The following is a 20,901-nucleotide window of genomic DNA, read 5'->3' on the forward strand; positions in this document are numbered from 1 at the left end:
CAGCCTGCTGCTGCAAACCCTTTCTGCTCCCTGCAGAATTCTTCCCTGTTGGGACCACCTTCTTGCTGCCAATGGGTCAGTTCAAATAAGTCCCCCAGTTCAGCTACCTACTCCCTTGTGGGCACAGGGGCGTCCCTCTCAAGGCCAGCCTCCTCCTGGACCGTGGGAACCTCAGGGGCGGGTTTCTCACGCCCTGTGCCCTTTCTCTTGGCAACATCCTTACACAAGGACTGCTCCAGGTCGTTACCTAGCAGACATTCTACAGGCATGGTAGGGCTCACAAACACCCTTAAGGGACCTGAGACCCCCTCCCATTCAAAGGTAACCTGCACCACCTTACAGTGGCGTTCTGAGTTGTCCACAGCAACTAGGTGAAATGCCCCAGTGACTACTTGCTCCTCAGAGAGTAGGTGACACTGGACTGAGGTCAAACTGGCTCCTGTATCTCTGAGAGCCTCTACCCTTTTTCCATTGAAGTTCAACCAGGCACTGTATTTCTTAGTGTTAGCAGGTACCTGTTTTCCTGGGACAATCTCACTGTTCCCTAGTGAGATGAGGTCATCCCCACCCACCTGTGAGTACCCCTCCTCCCCAAAAGCGCTAAACTAGCCAACACCTTGGACCTCCCACCAGTGCATGGCTGTGCCCTCTTGGGACACTTGGGGTCCTCCTTCGAATGACCAACCTGCTCACAGGCATAGCACTTGCAGGGGCCGGTCTCGTCAGGCTTCCCTGAAGAGACCCCTTGTTTCTCATCTCCTGGGGGATGGGAACATTTACCCTGGGTATTAGTTTGGGACCCTTTGGAGAACTCCCGTGCCTTACCCTTGTCCCCCCCACTCTTCTGCTGGGAACCCTGCCCACCTTTGGGGGAGTCTCCCCTATACACCTTCTTGTTGTCCCTTGTACTAACCCAGCAGTCCGCCTCTATAGCAAGTTTCCTGGGGTCAGCCAGCTTGCTATCAGTCAAGTGCAGGTAACACTCTGCAAAGCATAGACTAGACAAGTGCTCCCATGTAATCAAATTGTAGAGCCCCTGAAAATCTGTCACATTACTGCCCTTCACCCAACCATCCAGTGACCTGCAAAAAGAATCCACACATTCCAACAAAGTATTTGCATCAGTTTTCCTACATACCTAAACTGATCCCTGTACTTGTCAGGAGTGAGACCATATCTGGTGAGAAGGGCTTCCTTCATGTCAGGGTAGGTGAGGCTCTGCCCCATGCCCAAAGTCACTAAAGTGTCCCTCCCCTCTTCTGGGAAGAGAGGACAACAATGCTCCCCAACTCTTTTCAGGAACCAAATTCATGTATATCGCTGCCTCATAACCTTGAAACCACCTTTGTATGTCGTCCTCCTTCCTGAATTCCTTGCCTACATTCTTGGGGATGTGCATAATTCTATCTGCCTGCACTGAGGGATTGCTGCCACCATCTGTGCTGGACCTACTTCTTAGCTCCAGTTCCTTAATTATTTCATGCTCATGGTCCAAGATCATCTTCCTTTCTTCCATGGCTATTCTTTTGTCTTCCCTCTCATTCTCCAGCCAGAGTTTTCCAGTTCAAACTTCCTTGCCTCTCACCTGTCCTCCAGCTTCTCTGGGGACAAGCCACTGCTGCCTGGCCTGGAGGGTTTCCCCCTCCCAAAAGCACATCCATCCTAGGAACAGGCTCCTACGGCTCCACACTGATCTCTCCAGACTGCCCACTGGCATGTCTGGCTGCTAAACAGACCCTCAGCGCCTTTTGTAGCTCCTCTTTCCTGGTGAGGGCCTGGATTTGGACTTTGAGGTTCTTGCAAATAGCCTTCAACTCCTGCACTTTGTAGGTTTCTAACCTCTCCTCCTCAAAGGACACTTCCAAGGATGCCACGGAGGATGCTCTTGACTCAGGCATGATGCAATAGCAGGTTCAAGTTAAAAAAAACAATGGGATCACAAAAATAGACCAAAAAGAAACAGTATGTGGTACGTTGTCAGGATCCCTAATGCGAGTTTCAAAGTGATGCGCAAGGGGTTAAACTCAAGTGGTGCTACAGGGTTGAACAGGCATCAATGGTCGAGTTGGTGGCATGTCTGCAATTCCAAGATGGCCGCTAAGGCGCTGGGATCTGCGGTCTAGTTGTTTGCAAATCCGAAGAGGCTGATGTGACGCGCGCACGCCTGAAGTATTGCGCACTTCACTAAAGACTTTTCCTCAGAGAAGACTGTTTTGCGAGTGTTCCCAGTTTGAAGTGTATTACCCTTGAGTAAGAAGTTTTCAGAGTGCCACCCCTTCGTGACCTGTCTCTTAGTCATAGAACCGATACTTAATTGAAGAAAAAAGAAGACGCTTGGAGTTCGCGGTGAAAGACTTACCGGAGTAGAGATAGGAGTTGGCTCGTCTCTTCAGTTCCGAGTGAAGATTCAGCTACACCTGACAGAGAACAAGTAGAAAGCTAAGTGAATTACAGGAAAGGTTTTCAGTCATATAAATAATGTCAAGTAATGCCAAGAGACGCAATATCGCTGAAAGTAATTAAAACTTACAGTTGACTGCATTTATAAGTATACTGGGTCCTGTAAAAAAAAAAAGAGAACATTAACGATTTTTTGTGAAGAGAGTTAGAGTGGTGCAGAATCACAGACAATTAAAAAACTGTAAACTAGGAGAGGAAAGAGATGTGAGGAGAAAGACTTATCAGAGTTATACCAGCACAGCATAAACCCGGGGAGAGAAAGAGAACAGAGAAAAAAGGGTTAAAAACTCAGGAAGAAATAATCTAGAAGACAAGAGTTAAAGAATTTTAAGAACAGAAAAAGAAAAAACGACGTGATAAAAGAGAAAGCCCCCAGTAAACCAACTGCTGATAATTAAAAGACATCCATAACAAGGAAAGAAGAAAACAGAGTTGGTCAGGAAGAGAGGCACGGAGTTCAGGATTTTGGGTAGGTAGCATATCTCAAGGAAAATGTAGAAAAGAGATAGGATAGTGTAGAGGAAGGGAAAAAAGAAAATTGTTGTGTGTTTAGTTTTCCTTAGGAGTCTTCATTAGGCAGTGCGAAAGCTGAAGAAGATATCCAGATAGAAAACTTGAAGGTCCAGAACCAGTCTCTTCTTAAAGTTTATTATTTTATCCACTTTCCCCCTTCCCCCTCACTAATCAGTTAGCGCCAAAGTATTACTTGGGGCTGAGTGGTTGGAAGTGGGAGTTGGGAAGCTAGCGACTTCTGTTCCTGTGCAAGACAACAGAAACCAGCAAGAAGCTGAAGGTGAGCCCTCACAGACTGAAGTGCCCACGTCCTAAATCTTGCACCCGAACAGAAAAGAAATGGTTGAGGGAATTAATTTACAGACCTTAGGGTCGGTACTAGAGGTGATACAAAGGAACTGGTAGGAGTTAAAGAACAGAATCAAAGCCTAAGACAGGAGGTCATGAATTCTAGGAAAGAGACGGCAGAATTAGCACAGAGAATAAGACAACCGTATTCTGCTGGAAGGGAGGGTCCCACCACATCTATGGGAGACACAAATCAATTAACAACACAAGTAATACATTCCTTATCACCAGTGATACCGTTGGCAGCGCCCAAGAGATTTAGTGGGGACCCACAAAAGGCGCAGGTGTTTATTACTAAATGCTCACTTCATTTCATGTGTCGCCCTTGTATCTTTCCTGATGCGCAATCTAAGGTAGCCTTCATTTTGTCATATTTAAGTGGAAATGTTGCGGCATGGTCGATGCCGATAGTTTCACGAGATGATCCATTATTGCAGAATTTTGACGAGTTCAAGAAAGGATTTCTGAGAATTTTTGACCGAAGACGGATCTCTCCAGCTGTAGATAACGAACTATTGGACCTGAAGCAGGGAAATAGAGACTTGGTGGCTTACCTAGCCCAGTTCAACAAGCTTGTAATGGAAACTGATTGGCCGGAGAAAAGAGGACAGCAATATTCTATCGAGGCCTGCGAGATTAATTAAAAGATGGTTTGGCTCAAATACCGAACCGTCCAAATGAAATTTCCGCCCTAATAGATCTGGTTCTAGAATTGGATTTCCGGCAGGGAGAGCGAAGAGGAGAGAGAAGACGAGAATTCAGAAGTACGGTCCCACGTTTCGACAGAGCTAAGACTGAAACAGGAAAGGGCACAGAAGGTTTCTCAGGATCAGAACCTATGCAAATAGGAACAATTCGGGGACCGCTCACTAAAGAAGAAAAGGAAAAAAGGCGAGTCAGCAACTTATGTATGTATTGCGGGTCTAGTGGGCATTTCGTGCGAAATTGTCCAAAAAAGCCAAAGGGTTCATTTAAGCCGAAGGAAAACTCGCAGCACCACCTGTAGAAGGAGTTGTGCAGGTGGATGCGAATCTGAAATCAACTCCCCAGGAACATCGGTTGGCGAATACATTACAGTCGTCTTCACCCCATTTGATTCTATCTGTGACAATCCGATTCCGTCAAGAAACAATGAAAGGAGTAGCGGTGATGGTGGACTCAGGAGCCACAGGTAATTTCTGCGATCTGAAATTCACAGCAAAAATTGGGCTGCAAGCAATCGCCAAGGCAAGAGGAGAACCAGTTAGAGTGATTGATGGTACCAACCTATCCTCAGGGCCTATCACGAGTCACACTGAATTGGTAGAGCTGATTCGAGAAGATGGGCATAGAGAAGCTATACACTTTAATTTAATTGATGCCCCTCAATTTCAACTTATATTGGGGCTTCCATGGCTCACGGAGCATAATCCCTTAATTAATTGGAATGACAGAACAATCGAAATGAACTCAGTATATTGTAGAGAGAACTGTTTTGGAGCTCTCAAGGAAACAAGTAAACTGAACCCAGCTCACGCCTTATGTTCGGCTGAAGTCTCCGTGTGCGTAATCAATACGCAATCAATACCACCAGAGTATCAAGATTTCGAGGACGTTTTCAACGAACAAGAAGCTGAACAACTGCCGCCTCATCGTGTTTACGACTGCAAGATAGACCTAGAGCCAGGGGCGAATTTACCTTGCAGTCGGGTGTATGCCTTAACAGAACAAGAGAATCATCATCTGAGGGAATATATCGACAAGTACCTGGCCAATGGATTTATACGTCCTTCCCAATCTCCAGTGTCCTCGCCACTATTTTTTGTGCCTAAGAAGGAGCAGGGCGAGATGAGAACATGTATTGATTATAGAGCCATAAAACGAATAACAAAGAAGAACAGGTATCCTCTTCCCCTTATCTCCGTCTTATTGGACCAGATCAAAGGAGCACAGATATTCACAAAGTTGGATTTAAGAGGAGCTTACCACCTTAATCGAGTTAGAGAAGGAGACGAGTGGAAGACGGCTTTCAGGACACGCTTTGGGCTATTTGAATACCAGGTTATGCCCTATGGGTTGTGTAATGCGCCTGCAGCGTTCCAACACTTTATAAATGATGTACTCAGTGAATTCATTGATCAATGCGCAATTGTGTATATTGATGACATACTGATCTACTCAGAAGATACGCAGGAGCATCAGACACAAGTTCGAGGAGTTTTACAAAAACTGCGAGAGAATAAATTATTTGTCAAGTTGGAGAAATGTGCTTTTGGAGTTTCGCAGGTAGAATTCTTGGGCTTTGTGATCTCGCCAACAGGAATTCATATGGACAGACGGAAAATTCAGGCTGTACTAGAATGGAAGTCACCCACCAGTGTCAAAGAAGTCCAAGCGTTTATTGGGTTTGCAAATTTCTATCGGAGGTTTATTGGAGAATTTTCTCGACGAATACTACCCTTGACGCGATTACTGAAGAAGGGGACACGATTCGAATGGTCAGAAGAAGCAGAGCTAGCCTTTAAGGATTTGAAGATTGAGTTCACCACTGCACCCATCCTCCTTCATGCCGATCCGATGGAGCCCTTTTATGAAGACATGGCTTGGCAGTTCGGGCTGGACTGTTCCCATGAGGCACAGGGTCAAACTGATTTGCATATGGCCATGTCTGAACTGGGGTGGCAGAGTGGGCTAAAGAACGGTGGTGGATTAAACCCAGATCAGTTGACTGGGGGTGAGTGCTTGCAATGTTCAACACTCCGTCCATCATTTCCTTTGGTTTTGCTTTGTTCGCCATAAGTTGGCAGGGTATGCTCAGACGTGAGTCCCTTGCTCACTTTGCCACTGGATTCAAGCAAGCCTGGCTGAAGACGGCTGAAATGCCAGAAACCGGTCCTAGGAAGCTTGTTTCCGGTCCAGGGAAGACATGGCTTGGCAGTTCGGGCTGGACTGTTCCCATGAGGCACAGGGTCAAACTGATTTGCATATGGCCATGTCTGAACTGGGGTGGCAGAGTGGGCTAAAGAACGGTGGTGGATTAAACCCAGATCAGTTGACTGGGGGTGAGTGCTTGCAATGTTCAACACTCCGTCCATCATTTCCTTTGGTTTTGCTTTGTTCGCCATAAGTTGGCAGGGTATGCTCAGACGTGAGTCCCTTGCTCACTTTGCCACTGGATTCAAGCAAGCCTGGCTGAAGACGGCTGAAATGCCAGAAACCGGTCCTAGGAAGCTTGTTTCCGGTCCAGGGAAGACATGGCTTGGCAGTTCGGGCTGGACTGTTCCCATGAGGCACAGGGTCAAACTGATTTGCATATGGCCATGTCTGAACTGGGGTGGCAGAGTGGGCTAAAGAACGGTGGTGGATTAAACCCAGATCAGTTGACTGGGGGTGAGTGCTTGCAATGTTCAACACTCCGTCCATCATTTCCTTTGGTTTTGCTTTGTTCGCCATAAGTTTGCAGGGTATGCTCAGACGTGAGTCCCTTGCTCACTTTGCCACTGGATTCAAGCAAGCCTGGCTGAAGACGGCTGAAATGCCAGAAACCGGTCCTAGGAAGCTTGTTTCCGGTCCAGGGAAGACATGGCTTGGCAGTTCGGGCTGGACTGTTCCCATGAGGCACAGGGTCAAACTGATTTGCATATGGCCATGTCTGAACTGGGGTGGCAGAGTGGGCTAAAGAACGGTGGTGGATTAAACCCAGATCAGTTGACTGGGGGTGAGTGCTTGCAATGTTCAACACTCTGTCCATCATTTCCTTTGGTTTTGCCCTTTTATGTTGAGACAGATGCCTCTGACTTTGCGGTTGGAGGAGTTCTTTCTCAAAGGAATAAGAAAACTGGCCAATTACACCCGGTGGCTTATCGATCTAGGAAGTTGACGCCAGCTGAAATTAACTATACAATTACAGAAAAAGAGTTGCTGGCTATAAAAGACGCTTTCAAGGAGTGGAGACATTATTTAATGGACGCCCACCATGTGGTAACAGTTTACACGGACCATCGTAACTTAAAATTCCTGAAGTCAGCCAGAACTTTGACACCTCGCCAACTTCGTTGGTCATTGTATTTTGCTGATTATGATTTCATGATAACCTATCGACCGGGTACACAGAATGGAAAGGCGGATGCCTTATCGAGGATGGGAACTGGAAAAGAAAGGAACCCACTAAGTGCTCAAGTGATCATTCCAGATGCCAAGATCATCGGCGCCACAGATATACTGAACTTCAAGGAAAAAGTAATCCAAGTTTTGACCCCAGTAGAAATGCAGAAGTGGGTGCAACTAGAGCCTGGAAGAGAAGTTCGAGATGAATTACCATTTAAAGAAGGTGCATTGTATTTGCCGACTACAGCGTTGCAGAAGCAAGCCTTGCAGGAATGTCACAACCATTTGTTGGCTGGGCACAAAGGAGAGTTCAAGACCACAGATCTGATCAAAAGAAAATATTGGTGGCCACAGATGAGTAAAGATATAGAACAATATGTAAAAACTTTTGAGATATGCGCTCAGGGAAAATCAGAACGGCACGCTCCTCAGGGACTGTTGCAACCCCTGCCCATTCCTCCTCATCCTTGGCACACAATCACTCTAGACTTAATTACAGACTTACCATCCTGTCATGGGACAAATACAATCCTAGTAATAGTAGATGCATACACGAAAATGACACATTTCTTGGCCTTAAAGGGAATCCCTACAGCGAAACAGCTAGCAAGTCATTTTAGTACACGGATCGTAAGGTTGCACGGAATACCCAAGGTCATAATATCAGACCGGGGAACCCAATTTGTCTCACATTTCTGGAAGGCATTTATGAAAGGGTTAGGAGTAGAAACTCGTTTTTCCACCAGTTTCCATCCGGAGACGGATGGACAAACGGAAAGAGTGAACCAGGAATTGGAGCAATATTTGCGATTGTTCTCGTTGAAACAGGATGGGGAATGGCCGGACTACTTGTGGACAGCTGAATTCGCTCATAATAACGCGAAGAATGTGTCCACTGGGTATTCTCCGTTCTATTTAAACTATGGTAGACATCCAAATTCCGCAGTACAAGATGTGGAGCTCTCAGTCCCAGCAGTCAAGGATTTGGTGACTCATTTAAATTCTGTACATGAATTAGCATCAAAGAATCTAGAACAGGCTAAGGAAAAGTATAAGAAGTATGCAGATAAGAAAAGAAAGAAACCTCCCCCTTTAGAAATTGGAGATGAAGTCTGGTTGAATACAAAAAATTTAAGACTAAAAGGGAACCGAAAATTCCAGCCACGATTTATCGGTCCTTACCCTATTGTGGAGCAGATTAATCCAGTGACCTATAAATTGACCTTGACCTCCAAATTCAAAATTCACCCAGTGTTTCACGTTTCTCTCTTGAAGAAGGCAGTTCCCAATTTGAGAAAAGAATCGATTCCAAACCCTATTCAGCTAGATACAGGAGTGGAGTTTGAGGTAAAAGAAATTCTGGACTAAAAATTAGTTAGAGGAAGACTGTATTTTCTGGTTGATTGGAAAGGTTATGGTCCAGAGGAGCGGTCCTGGGAATTAGATTCAGATGTTCATGGTCCTAGGCTAATAAAACTTTTTTATCAGCGCAATCCAACCAAACCTAGAGTGGGAGGACCATCTTTGGTGGGGGTACTGTCAGGATCCCTAATGCGAGTTTCAAAGTGATGCGCAAGGGGTTAAACTCAAGTGGTGCTACAGGGTTGAACAGGCATCAATGGTCGAGTTGGTGGCATGTCTGCAATTCCAGGATGGCCGCTAAGGCGCTGGGGTCTGTGGTCTAGTTGTTTGCAAATCCGGAGAGGCTGATGTGACGCGCGCACGCCTGAAGTATTGCGCACTTCACTAAAGACTTTTCCTCAGAGAAGACTGTTTTGCGAGTGTTCCCAGTTTGAAGTGTATTACCCTTGAGTAAGAAGTTTTCAGAGAGCCACCCCTTCGTGACCTGTCTCTGAGTCATAGAACCGATACTTACTTGAAGAAAAAAGAAGACGCTTGGAGTTCGCGGTGAAAGACTTACCGGAGTAGAGATAGGAGTCGGCTCGTCTCTTCAGTTCCGAGTGAAGATTCAACTACACCTGACAGAGAACAAGTAGAAAGCTAAGTGAATTACAGGAAAGATTTTCAGTCATATAAATAATGTCAAGTAATGCCAAGAGACGCAATATCGCTGAAAGTAATTAAAACTTACCGTTGACTGCATTTATAAGTATACTGGGTCCTGTAAAAGAAAAAAGAGAACATTAACGATTTTTTGTGAAGAGAGTTAGAGTGGTGCAGAATCACAGACAATTAAAAAACTGTAAGCTAGGAGAGGAAAGAGATGTGAGGAGAAAGACTTATCAGAGTTATTCCAGCACAGCATAAACCTGAGGAGAGAAAGAGAACAGAGAAAAAAGGGTTAAAAACTCAGGAAGAAATAATCTAGAAGACAAGAGTTAAATAATTTAAAGAACAGAAAAAGAAAAAACGACGTGATAAAAGAGAAAGCCCCCAGTAAACCAACTGCTGATAATTAAAAGACATCCATAACAAGGAAAGAAGAAAACAGAGTTGGTCAGGAAGAGAGGCACGGAGTTCAGGATTTTGGGTAGGTAGCATATCTCAGGGAAAATGTAGAAAAGAGATAGGATAGTGTAGAGGAAGGGAAAAAATAAAATTGTTGTGTGTTTAGTTATCCTTAGGAGACTTCGGTAGACAGTGCGAAAGCTGAAGAAGATATCCAGATAGAAAACCTGAAGGTCCAGAACCAGTCTCTTCTTAAAGTTTATTATTTTATCCACTTTCCCCCTTCCCCCTAACTAATCAGTTAGCGCCAAAGTATTACTTGGGGCTGAGTGGTTGGAAGTGGGAGTTGGGAAGCTAGCGACTTCTGTTCCTGTGCAAGACAACAGAAACCAGCAAGAAGCTGAAGGTGAGCCCTGACAGACGTAGTGGTCTGCGATATAGTAGTAGTGTACACCAATCACTGTAGGTCAAGTGCAAACACAAGTCTGATCCTCATTACTGACAACCAATATTAGAAATGGGGTCTCTAGTTGGCAATGGTTTGCACCTTCGTCCAAATAGTGACCATTCCTTCTAGTCAGGATAAGGGGGATACACTTCTGGAATAACCCCTGCTCACCCCCTTGGTAGCTTGGCATGAGCAGTCCGGCTTAGCTCAGAGGCAGTGTATGAAGCATTTGCACATAAACAACAGTAATACAATGAAAACAACACAAAAGGACACCACACCATTTTAAGTTCAAAAGTAAGTTTATTTACGAATAGCAATTAATCAACAATACTTCGTACAGATAATCAAGTGAAGGAAAGATAAATAAATAAATAAGTAAATATAGGATATTGATAAAACATAGGTACATTGGAATTGAAAGGAAAACACATTGGAAAATATATAAATCTGAAGGTAAAGAAAATCTGGTTCAAGTTTTGGTAACAGGTTTGGTCTCAAATTACCACCATCTTTAATACCGAAGTTCCCCTGTCCTTTATTAATATTTTCTTAGGTAGTTTGTCCCCTGATTGGCAGAAAAACCACTCACAATTACGAATCATTGATTTACTATTAGCAGTGGCTTTTCAGCAGATTACAAAGAATTGGATAGACACCTCCAAATTATCATATCTCGCCTGGTGGTATGCTATTTGTCACAATCACAGATTAGACACGACTCTTGTTCATCCAATTTCACTCGCCACAAAACAATTACACCTATGGTCTCCTGTCACACAATTTTTAGATGATAGTGTGAAAAAATCCTTTTCTCCCCAACCTTCATTACAAGAAGTTGCTAAGCCTCCTTGACTTCCTTTATTTTGTATTAACATTGTTTAATATCCCCTCCTGGTAATTTGTAAATGATACTATATTGAGTTTGCATTATATCTTCCTTTTCGGGTCTCGCATGACCCAGCACATGCGCTGATCTGGCGAGACATTTTGTGAGGGCTCCAAAAAGTGCTACCAGGCCAGCCTAGAGCTACAGTGCATGTGCGCGTGCGCGAGCGGCGCGCTTTACCGCGATTACTTTCACTTTCGCGGCCGCTTTGACGTTTGATCGCGAACACATTCACTTTCTCGGCCACACGGCCGCATTGATGTTCTCCGTGAGGCTTCAATAGATTGCAGCAGTTAAAACAAGCATTGGCATAGCCAATAGGTCTCGCTTTTGGGACCTTATAAGTGTTTAGTTATGCAACTGTTGCATGGCTAAACACTTATAAGGTCCCAAAGGCGAGACCTATTGGCTATGCCAATGCTTGTTTTCTTTGCTGTTGTTTGACACCACACCATTTAAAGAAAAATAACCAATATTTATCTGTGCAAACAAGACCAAAACGATAAAAGACCAACATACAGTAATTGAAAATATGCAATTTGCAAGAATATTTTAAAAATGCTCTTCCTTGAAGCCGGTAGCTCTGTCCGGGGCTACGGCGATGCTGAAAACAACAGAATCCAACAGTTCCGGCCAACAGAGTCAGTGTGCGCCGGCGTTAGTGTCAGCAGACTCATAAACAGTACCTTTAGTTGCGGCCAATCGCGGTGGTGTAGGCCGGATGCGACAACCATTGCGGTTGCGATGTGAAACGTAGTGGTGTGGCGTGTGATACCCTCAGGTCGCAGTGCAGGCAGCGGCTCGGTGACGTTTGTCCAGCGGCAGCGATGAGACCAGGGCTGCAGTGCGAAGTGAGGCAGTACTTTTGGCGGTGCTGACAGGTCATGGTGCAACGGCCGTGTCAGTTGATGGGAGCTGGCATCGGTCGGCCCAGACTGCAGTGTGGGACGGGATGGTGCGTCATGGGACTTACAAGCTGTGCCCACAAACCATGGTGCGGCCACGGGTGTCGCAGTCTGCGAGGTCGTCGGTGAGGCAAGGGTGGTGGAGTGAAGCAAGGAGGTGCGGAATGTGGTGCCCACAGGTCACAGTGCAAGCTGCGGCGCAGTGGCGGTCGTCATCGCTGGTGAGACCAGGGTTGTGGTGCAAAGTGCGGCGGTGCCCTCTGCAGTGCCTTCAGGACACGGAGCCTGCAGCAGTGTCGGTGTCGGCTGCTTTCCCCCTCCGTGGCAACGGAAACCCACGGTTCCAGAGGTGGTACCCAGAGGTAAGTGAAGTCTTATCTACCCTGAGACTTCGTGAACAGGAAGCAAGCTCTATTTAAAGCCCTTGGAGATACTCAGCAACAAGTGACGAAAGTTCAGTCCAGGCCTTTCACTGCCCAATGCAGAAGCAGCAACTGCAGGCCAAGCCAGCAAAGCGACAACACAGCAAAGGAGCAGTACTCCTCCTGGCAATTCTTCCAGCTCTTCTTCTTGGCAGGTTCCTTGTTGCAAACGGGTTCTAAAGTTCTGGGGGCTGGGCCCAAAGATTTATACTGCCTATCTCTTTGTTCTGTTAGGCAGAGAGTGTCTGTGCTCAGTCCAAACCAGTTTGGTCCTCTCTGGCCTAGCTTCCCGGCAGGAGGTGGAAACAGCATTTTCCAAGGCAGACCGGGCCCATTCAGGTGCAAGGAAATCTCCTCCCACTACTCTGAATGCAGTCCAGGTCTATTCAGCCCAGGCCTGACTCATCCAGGAAAGGCAGGACACACCTTGCCCCCCCAGTGGTTGTCTGAAGAGAATACACATCCCCAGCCCCTGTCACTCCAAAGCCAGACAGTCAATCCACAACCCAGCAGAAGCACACTGGATGGCTAAGCAAGAAAATATTTACTTTCTAAAAGAGGTATTTTCAAACACAGAACATAAAAATCATCTTTACTAAAAAATGCATTTCTACATTCTGAGTTCAGGCATACTAAACTCCATTTCTCTATCTTGTCCCAATGGGAAAATATCCTCGTAATATGTTAGAGTATTCCCCATTCCGTCCTAGGGGACAGGTGGCCATTCAACATTGAAAAACAAATTACACTGTAGTTCCCTATCAGGACATGTCACAAACACCAGAACATGTCCTACCTTTCACATACACTGCACCCTGTAACAAGTGACGAAAGTTCAGTCCAGGCCTTTCACTGCCCAATGCAGAAGCAGCAACTGCAGGCCAAGCCAGCAAAGCGACAACACAGCAAAGGAGCAGTACTCCTCCTGGCAATTCTTCCAGCTCTTCTTCTTGGCAGGTTCCTTGTTGCAAGCGAGTTCTAAAGTTCTGGGGGCTGGGCCCAAAGATTTATACTGCCTATCTCTTTGTTCTGTTAGGCAGAGAGTGTCTGTGCTCAGTCCAAACCAGTTTGGTCCTCTCTGGCCTAGCTTCCCGGCAGGAGGTGGAAACAGCATTTTCCAAGGCAGACCGGGCCCATTCAGGTGCAAGGAAATCTCCTCCCACTACTCTGAATGCAGTCCAGGTCTATTCAGCCCAGGCCTGACTCATCCAGGAAAGGCAGGACACACCTTGCCCCCCAGTGGTTGTCTGAAGAGAATACACATCCCCAGCCCCTGTCACTCCAAAGCCAGACAGTCAATCCACAACCCAGCAGAAGCACACTGGATGGCTAAGCAAGAAAATACTTACTTTCTAAAAGAGGTATTTACAAACACAGAACATAAAAATCATCTTTACTAAAAAATGCATTTCTACATTCTGAGTTCAGGCATACTAACCTCCATTTCTCTATCTTGTCCCAATGGGAAAATATCCTCGTAATATGTTACAGTATTCCCCATTCCGTCCTATGGGACAGATGGCCATTCAACATTGAAAAACAAATTACACTGTAGTTCCCTATCAGGACATGTCACAAACACCAGAACATGTCCTACCTTTCACATACACTGCACCCTGCCCTTGGGGGTACCTTGGGCCTACTTCAGGGGTGACTCACATGTAATAAAAGGGAAGGTTAAGGCGTGGCAAGTGGGTGCACTTGCCAAGTCGACATGGCAGTAAAAACTGTGCGCAGACACTGCAGTGGCAGGTCTGAGAACCCTTTGAAAGGCTGCTTGTGTGGGTGGGACGATCAGTGCTGCAGGCCCACTAGCAGCATTTGATTTACAGGTCCTGGCACTCTCAGTGCACTCTACTAGGGACTTACCAGTAAATCAAACATGCCAATCATGGAAACACCAACCCATAATACCATTTACAATAGGAGCACTTGCCCTTTAGCACTGAACAGCTGTGTAAAAGTGCTCAGAGGCACTAAACCCGCAAAAACAGAGTCAAAACCAGGAGGTCAGCAAATAAAAAGACTGGGGAAACATGTCAAAAGATGCCAGGTTAACACACCTGACTTATCAACAGAAAAGCAATGTCTGCAGTAGTGACTAACCATGCCACATGATCACCATTTATGCCAAAAGCAAGCAGCAGCCCAATCACAGAGGTCATGTTGATACTGTGGACTCACCTCACATACCCTGCAGGAGTGCTTGACCAAGGGAAAAGTTTGTTCCAACTGTCAGTGACTCAACCACTTCACGAGGGTGTGCAGAGGGGGTCAACGCTCAGCACCTCTGAGAAGTCAGAATACAGACATACAGCAAGACGATCATGCTGTGATGACATGCCATGAAACACTACATCCAACTGAGGTACTACTGCATTTGTGAATGTATACATCAATGAAAAAGAAGAGGAGCGCTTCCTCATCTCTTGCGAGTAGGCAGCCAGAGTTCCCAAGACAAACCACGACCGACATGCTCCATCTCCAAGACAATAACACAGATCACTGCCATAATTGCAATGGGAGCTTCAGTCAATGTGAGGTGTAGAAGTAATTTTACCAAGCTGCAACCAAAGCCAAACATGCAGCCCATGAAAGTGAAGACCTTTTCCTACAGCGGAACAAACCCATTCTTCTTGATGGTGCTTAAGACTGTCAGGTATCCCACAAGAGTACCAAGTGTGCAGTACCATTCTTAGTTGCATCGAACGGAGAAGAATAGCTGCTCTGCTCCTTCATGGCATGAGAATTGTGCCTCATCCATTTCATAGTAGCAATCCACACATGCCACATAGATCCAGTTCCAGTACCTCTTCCTAGGACTTGAAAACTTGTGAGACACACCACCATCACTCCACATCAACAATACTGTTGGACCCGTAGTCCTCAGACACCACAGGGTCTCCTTCTATCAACACCCAACAGACGAAGCGAAGCTCCAGAAGCTCGCAGACCTCAGGATCATAGAGAAGGGGTCCGAGCCCACTCCTTGGGTTTCCCCGATAGTCATCACATGCAACAGCCAGCCTGCATAAGAATCTGTGTCGACATGCGCTCCTTAAAGCAATCAAAACCAATCAGAAGAGAACAGCACATTATGCTGACAACTGACGACCTGATGAACAACCTTAACGGAGCTCGTGGTTCTCAAAGCTCAGCCTCAACTCACGGCACCGCTAGCTAGAGCTCAACAAGGAAAGTAGGTACATCAAAAGCATCTCCCCCCATGTAGGCCTTGCTGCCCTAACTTCAGCATCTCATCAGAGGGCAAAGTATTTCAAGATGCTATCACAGAAGTATTCTCTGAGCTGAAAGACTTGTTAAATGTCAGCAATGCCATCCCTATTCATGCCCCTACCATCGGAGAACACCACCAAAACCTGGCAGCAGCTTCCCAAAGGATCACAGGGAAGGTCGAAATGTCAGTTCCTTCAACAGGGAAGAGAATGTTATGTCTACAACTTTTCAGGAGACCAGATAAAGGTGGATCCCCCCAAAGTCATAGATATCAAAGACACAGAAACTCCCAAATCACCATTGGAAGTCAGGAGTTTTCTAGAACTTGCTATGTACTGTGGGAGATTCAGTCCCAACCTAGCCACCCTCTCCAGCCCAGTCAGAGAACTGACCAATGCATTACAACATGGATGTGGGGAAAAGATAAAGAAAATAAATTCCAGAAAATCAAGCCAGCCCTCATGCAAGACACAACCATGGCGTAAGTTGACCCCACAAATAAGTCAGAGCTTGTCCCCGATGCCAGTCCTATCAGGCATGGAGCAGTGTTACTGCACCACACTGATCTTGACGGGTGGAGACCCATTGCATTAGCCAGCCATGTGTTCCCTGACACTGAGAAAAATTATGCAGACAAGGAAAAGGAAGACCTTGATATTAAATGGGATTGCACACAATTTCATCTCTACCTTCAGTCATGACCAACCTCAAACCTTTACTTGTTATGTTTGCTGACACAGCACCCACCACCCTCCAAGGATAGAAGAATGGGTTTTGCAGCTTCATCAATGCCAGTTTACCCATGGCTACAAGCTCGGATGCACAAACTATATCTACCAGCACACCAAAAATCTAGACAACAGGGAGACAACAGTGCAGCTGGAGCAGACGAATACATGGCATGGGTAGCATTGGTGAACTGTCCATGTTCTGTAAGCCTTGGAGAAATAGAAGAAACAACCAAGATAGATATTTGCCTAAGGTAAGTATGCACTGCTACCAACTCCAATAGGTGCAAGGACTTTGTATGAGGTGTGCACAGCTGTTATGCCACCAGCAGCCTCAAACTAAATGTGTCACTGACGGAGATGTCCTTCTCAGGCGGCATTGCATAGTTATCCCTGGAACTATCCAACAGTGGATTTTACTACTTGCCCAAGTAGGGCACCAAGGGTTGAACAAGACCAAAGCAAGACTTGTATCAAAGTGTGGTTCCCAGCAATGGATAAAAGAGATGAGGAACTTGTCAAGAGGTGCCTGTGGTGTCAAACCAAAATCCTGCATGAGAGGCTGGCACAGTCACCACAGAGAGACCAACTGAAGAGCCATGGCAGTACACTGGCTTGGGCTTCGGCTCTCTCCCAGATGGGCACCACATGCTAGCGGTATCAGGCGCTTATTCCAAGTTTCCCTTAGTCGACATACTCAAAACCACCAACAGATGAAAAATAAGATAGACCAGATGTGTGCATTGTTTTGCCTTCAAAAGATACTGCAAGCTGATAATGGCCCTACTTTTCAAAGTAACGAGTTTAATGAATACGTCCCAGCCCTCAATATCACTCAATTACAATACAGTGGCTACAAGCCAACGGGGAGGTTGAGAAACTGTTGAAAACATTTAACAAAGCCCTCAGTATTTGTGTGGAACTACAGGAAGACAGTGAGAAAGTTCTCACAACCTTTACAGGAGCCTACAGGTGAACACCAAACAGACCCACCTGCTTGTCACCCTGAAACCTTATGTTGGGGTGGACAGTGCTGGATAACATCCCTCATGAATCTTCTTGGACATCAGCACTTATTGACAAACCAGCCAACCAAGAAAGTTGGTGCCAGAACAATAAACAAGCCAGCAACTGCTGGAGGGGGAAAATGTTGGACATAATGGTCGAAGACTGGGTGCTGCTACACAACAGGCATGGTGAAGGCAAGTTCTGTCTTCCATTTGAAAGAATGCCACTCCTTGTCACCTGCCGGCAAGGCACTATGATCGCCTCTGGTGAAAGCAGTGTGCAGATCACTAGAAATGCATCTGTTTTCAGGAAGTGGCAAGGTGAACATCCCCGAGCAGACGAAAGTGCAAGCTTGGAAAGCGGAGAAGAAGGTTAGCCAGAGCTGTTGTGGAACACCCCTACAAAGGTGGTAAGTGAGGGCCAAAATAAATCTATGTCAGAGGTAAGAACAAGCCCAGTCTCGACTGGGTTAACTGAAGGTTCATCATGCACTAACCCCAAACCCTGCGGTTTCCCATACTACCTCAGATCCCATGTCAAGCCACTACTACGGTTGCAGGACTATGTCTGTCAGTGGCTGAGGGAAATAGGCCTGTGTCTATTCTGGGACAATACTGAGAACTTGTTGTTAATTGTTTACTGTTTGATGCAAAAGAAAACTTTGGGAGGAATGTAGTGTACCACTCCCGATTCAGACAGATTCTACTGATTTCAAGGCTATTCTCCAGCCTCCCGATTCCTGCATGCAGAAACCTGATCGGTAGTTTCCGATTTGGATTGCCAAATCATGATCTGCTGAAAACAAGGCAGCTTGAGCTCTGAAATATGTATCCTGAGACAGAATGCTTTGCCTTTAATTCTTAGAAGAGGAAATTAGAGGGTGTGACAGGGATCTCGACATTTACTTTTTGGCAGCTCTACATAGATCATACAAAAAAATAGAAGTATAGACATCTATTTTTGTTTGCACCTTCTTTTTAAACTGCCAAAAATAAAATGCTGAATGTCTGTTACCATGCATGTCAATAGACCGATTCAGACGAATATACGACGTTACATCGCGGTGTTTACACCATGATACCTTTACAACGCAGGCATTACAATGCATGTCGTTACAACGACTTGCGCTGGAGGGCACTGGATTTAGGAATAGTATGACTTACTATTCCAACTCCAGCCTGCATTACAGTAGGGAAGGTGTTGTAATAGTAAATCATACTATTCCTTATCTTAGAGCGCCTTCCAGCGCAAGTCATTGTAATGACTTGTGTTGTAATACCTGCGTTGTAAAGGTATTGCGGTGTAAACACCGCGATGTTTCCTGATTCAGACAGATTGCCTCTGCTTCAGTCTAAGTCAACGGGGAAAATACATTCTATTTTGTCTAAATCTCCAATGTGTCTACTCTAAAATGTTGGCATTTATGCACTGCCAGGAAGGAATGCATGCCACCATCGAGCGCGGGGTCTTGGGATTAATCATTACAGAGAGCACCTCGTCTTTGTACAGACGACCCTGGCCCGATTTCTCTTGCAGCCGCAGAGGGCCTGTTCTTTGTGCGCCTGCGCTAAAACGGCTCGATTCCACACCACCTTACAGGTATAAGAGGTCTCGTCGCTCGACCTATACTCGTTTATGATATGTACTCTGAGCCGGAACAAGGGGCATATCAGCAAGGGCCGGCGATAATTATCGCTAAGCGCACTTAGCGTTAGGATAATTATCGCCGGCTAGCGTGGAATTTTATAGCTGAGATAGCGTGCTATCAGCAAAGCTTACCTCAAAAGCGATAAAATTCCTCGCGCTAACAGCCAAAAGTGAGATTATCGCTGGAAATCCAGCGATAATCTCACACATTTTGGCGTTAGCTTGCTGATAAGGCAGGGTATACTTAGCCATTATATCCACCTTACATTTGATATAATGGCTAAGTCAGGGTGAAAGCAGGCGTAAGGAAAGTAGCGTTAACTGTGGTTAGCGCTACTTTTCTTATCGCTATGCCTGTTAGCGATAAGAAAAGTTGTAATAATTTTTCATCGCCAGCTTGCTGATATGCCCCCAAGTTCATTCACATTCGGCAAATATCTCCACAGTTCATCACGTTCCTCCTGCTCGATATGAGCTGGAAACAGTTGATATTCGGGACCAACATCACTTTTAACAAGTGACATTTAAATAACACTAACTTCAAATTATGGCCTTATTTTAAGATTTTGGTGACATTTTTAAAGTTAAAAAGTGAAGTGGATTCTTTGGATAAGGTGACATGTATGTGTGTACATTTCTTTCCGTTGGAAAAAAACTGAAAATCAGGGTGGGGCAAGTCACAGAAAGAAACAATACCAAATGCCGCTAGAGGGCGCACCGTCCTTGTGTACTAAATATAGTGTAGGTATAGAAATACGGGCAAGCCCTCGCCACCTACGAGTTAACATGCAAATGTACTTTAAATTAAAATAAACGAAGATTGGATGTTTTACTTGAACCCCTGCAGACATTTGTAAATTATCAGTGTTAAAAATAATTTAGCAATCTACGTACGTTCGCCGATGCTTGCTGACAGTGTTACTGTTACCGGACTTGTTGAGGGCCTGTACAAGCGTAATCTTGACGCAGAATAAATCTGATGAAATAGTTTAACAGTTTATTACACGCTGTAGCCACCCAGTAACTCGTTCTCAGAAGGATAACGATCGAGAGGAGGTAGAAGTGCAGGTACTCTTTAGAGAACCTGGCTCTTTGCTGTTAAGAAGTGCCTGTACTCTCCCATTAAATGCATTGCAGCCATGATGAGAGGTGCAGGTACTCATCTTTTCAAATGAAAAACGTGCAGGTTCTCAATACCCACAGTACCTGCCCATTTCACGCACTTGGCCTAACAGCTGGAGCTGGCGACATTAGAGATTGGGAACCAGGTTCGAGTGCTTACGTTGGCTAATATTCTGTGTTTTTGGACAAATCACTTAATTTCTCTTTGTCTAAAGATACAAATCTGACCTTGTGTAATGTAATCTAGTTAGTGCTGAGGTCAAGCACTCTAATGCCCTTGGGCCCAGTTCCCTCTGTATGTCTGAATGAAATGAGCAGGATGCAAATATACATTTCTCTGATTCTTCCTTTCTAGCCTAAGGAATGAATCCTTGAAAATTGGGCCCCACGTTCCTAGATGAGCAACAATATCCAAGTGTAAAAATAAATCATATTTTTGGGTGACCCTTTGCCACACCCCTTCATGGGTGGGGTGGGTGGCGTAAAGGGCTCCCATGTTGTCAGCACATTCAGTCCATACTGAGTGAATACCCAAGGGTCGCAGGTGGGGCATCTGCGGATGTGAGAGTGGGATGTGAGAGTCGGACCGTAAGTACTAGTGCAAGGAAGGGAACCTCAAAGAATTATAGATTACTAGCAAGTATGGGATTCGTTACCACCCCAACCCCTTCCTTGTCCC

The 20,901-nt window shown here is 45.6% G+C and overlaps 1 pseudogene; it reads right to left on the minus strand.

The window, feature by feature from the left end:
* LOC146798888 (claudin-7-like) overlaps nucleotides 1-15,249 on the minus strand; it is a 50,113-nt pseudogene extending 34,864 nt beyond the window's left edge.
* Between the last annotated feature and the right edge of the window lie 5,652 nt (nucleotides 15,250-20,901).

The sequence above is a fragment of the Triturus cristatus genome, chromosome 9 (genome assembly GCF_964204655.1).
Source record: "Triturus cristatus chromosome 9, aTriCri1.1, whole genome shotgun sequence".
NCBI lineage: Eukaryota > Metazoa > Chordata > Amphibia > Caudata > Salamandridae > Triturus > Triturus cristatus.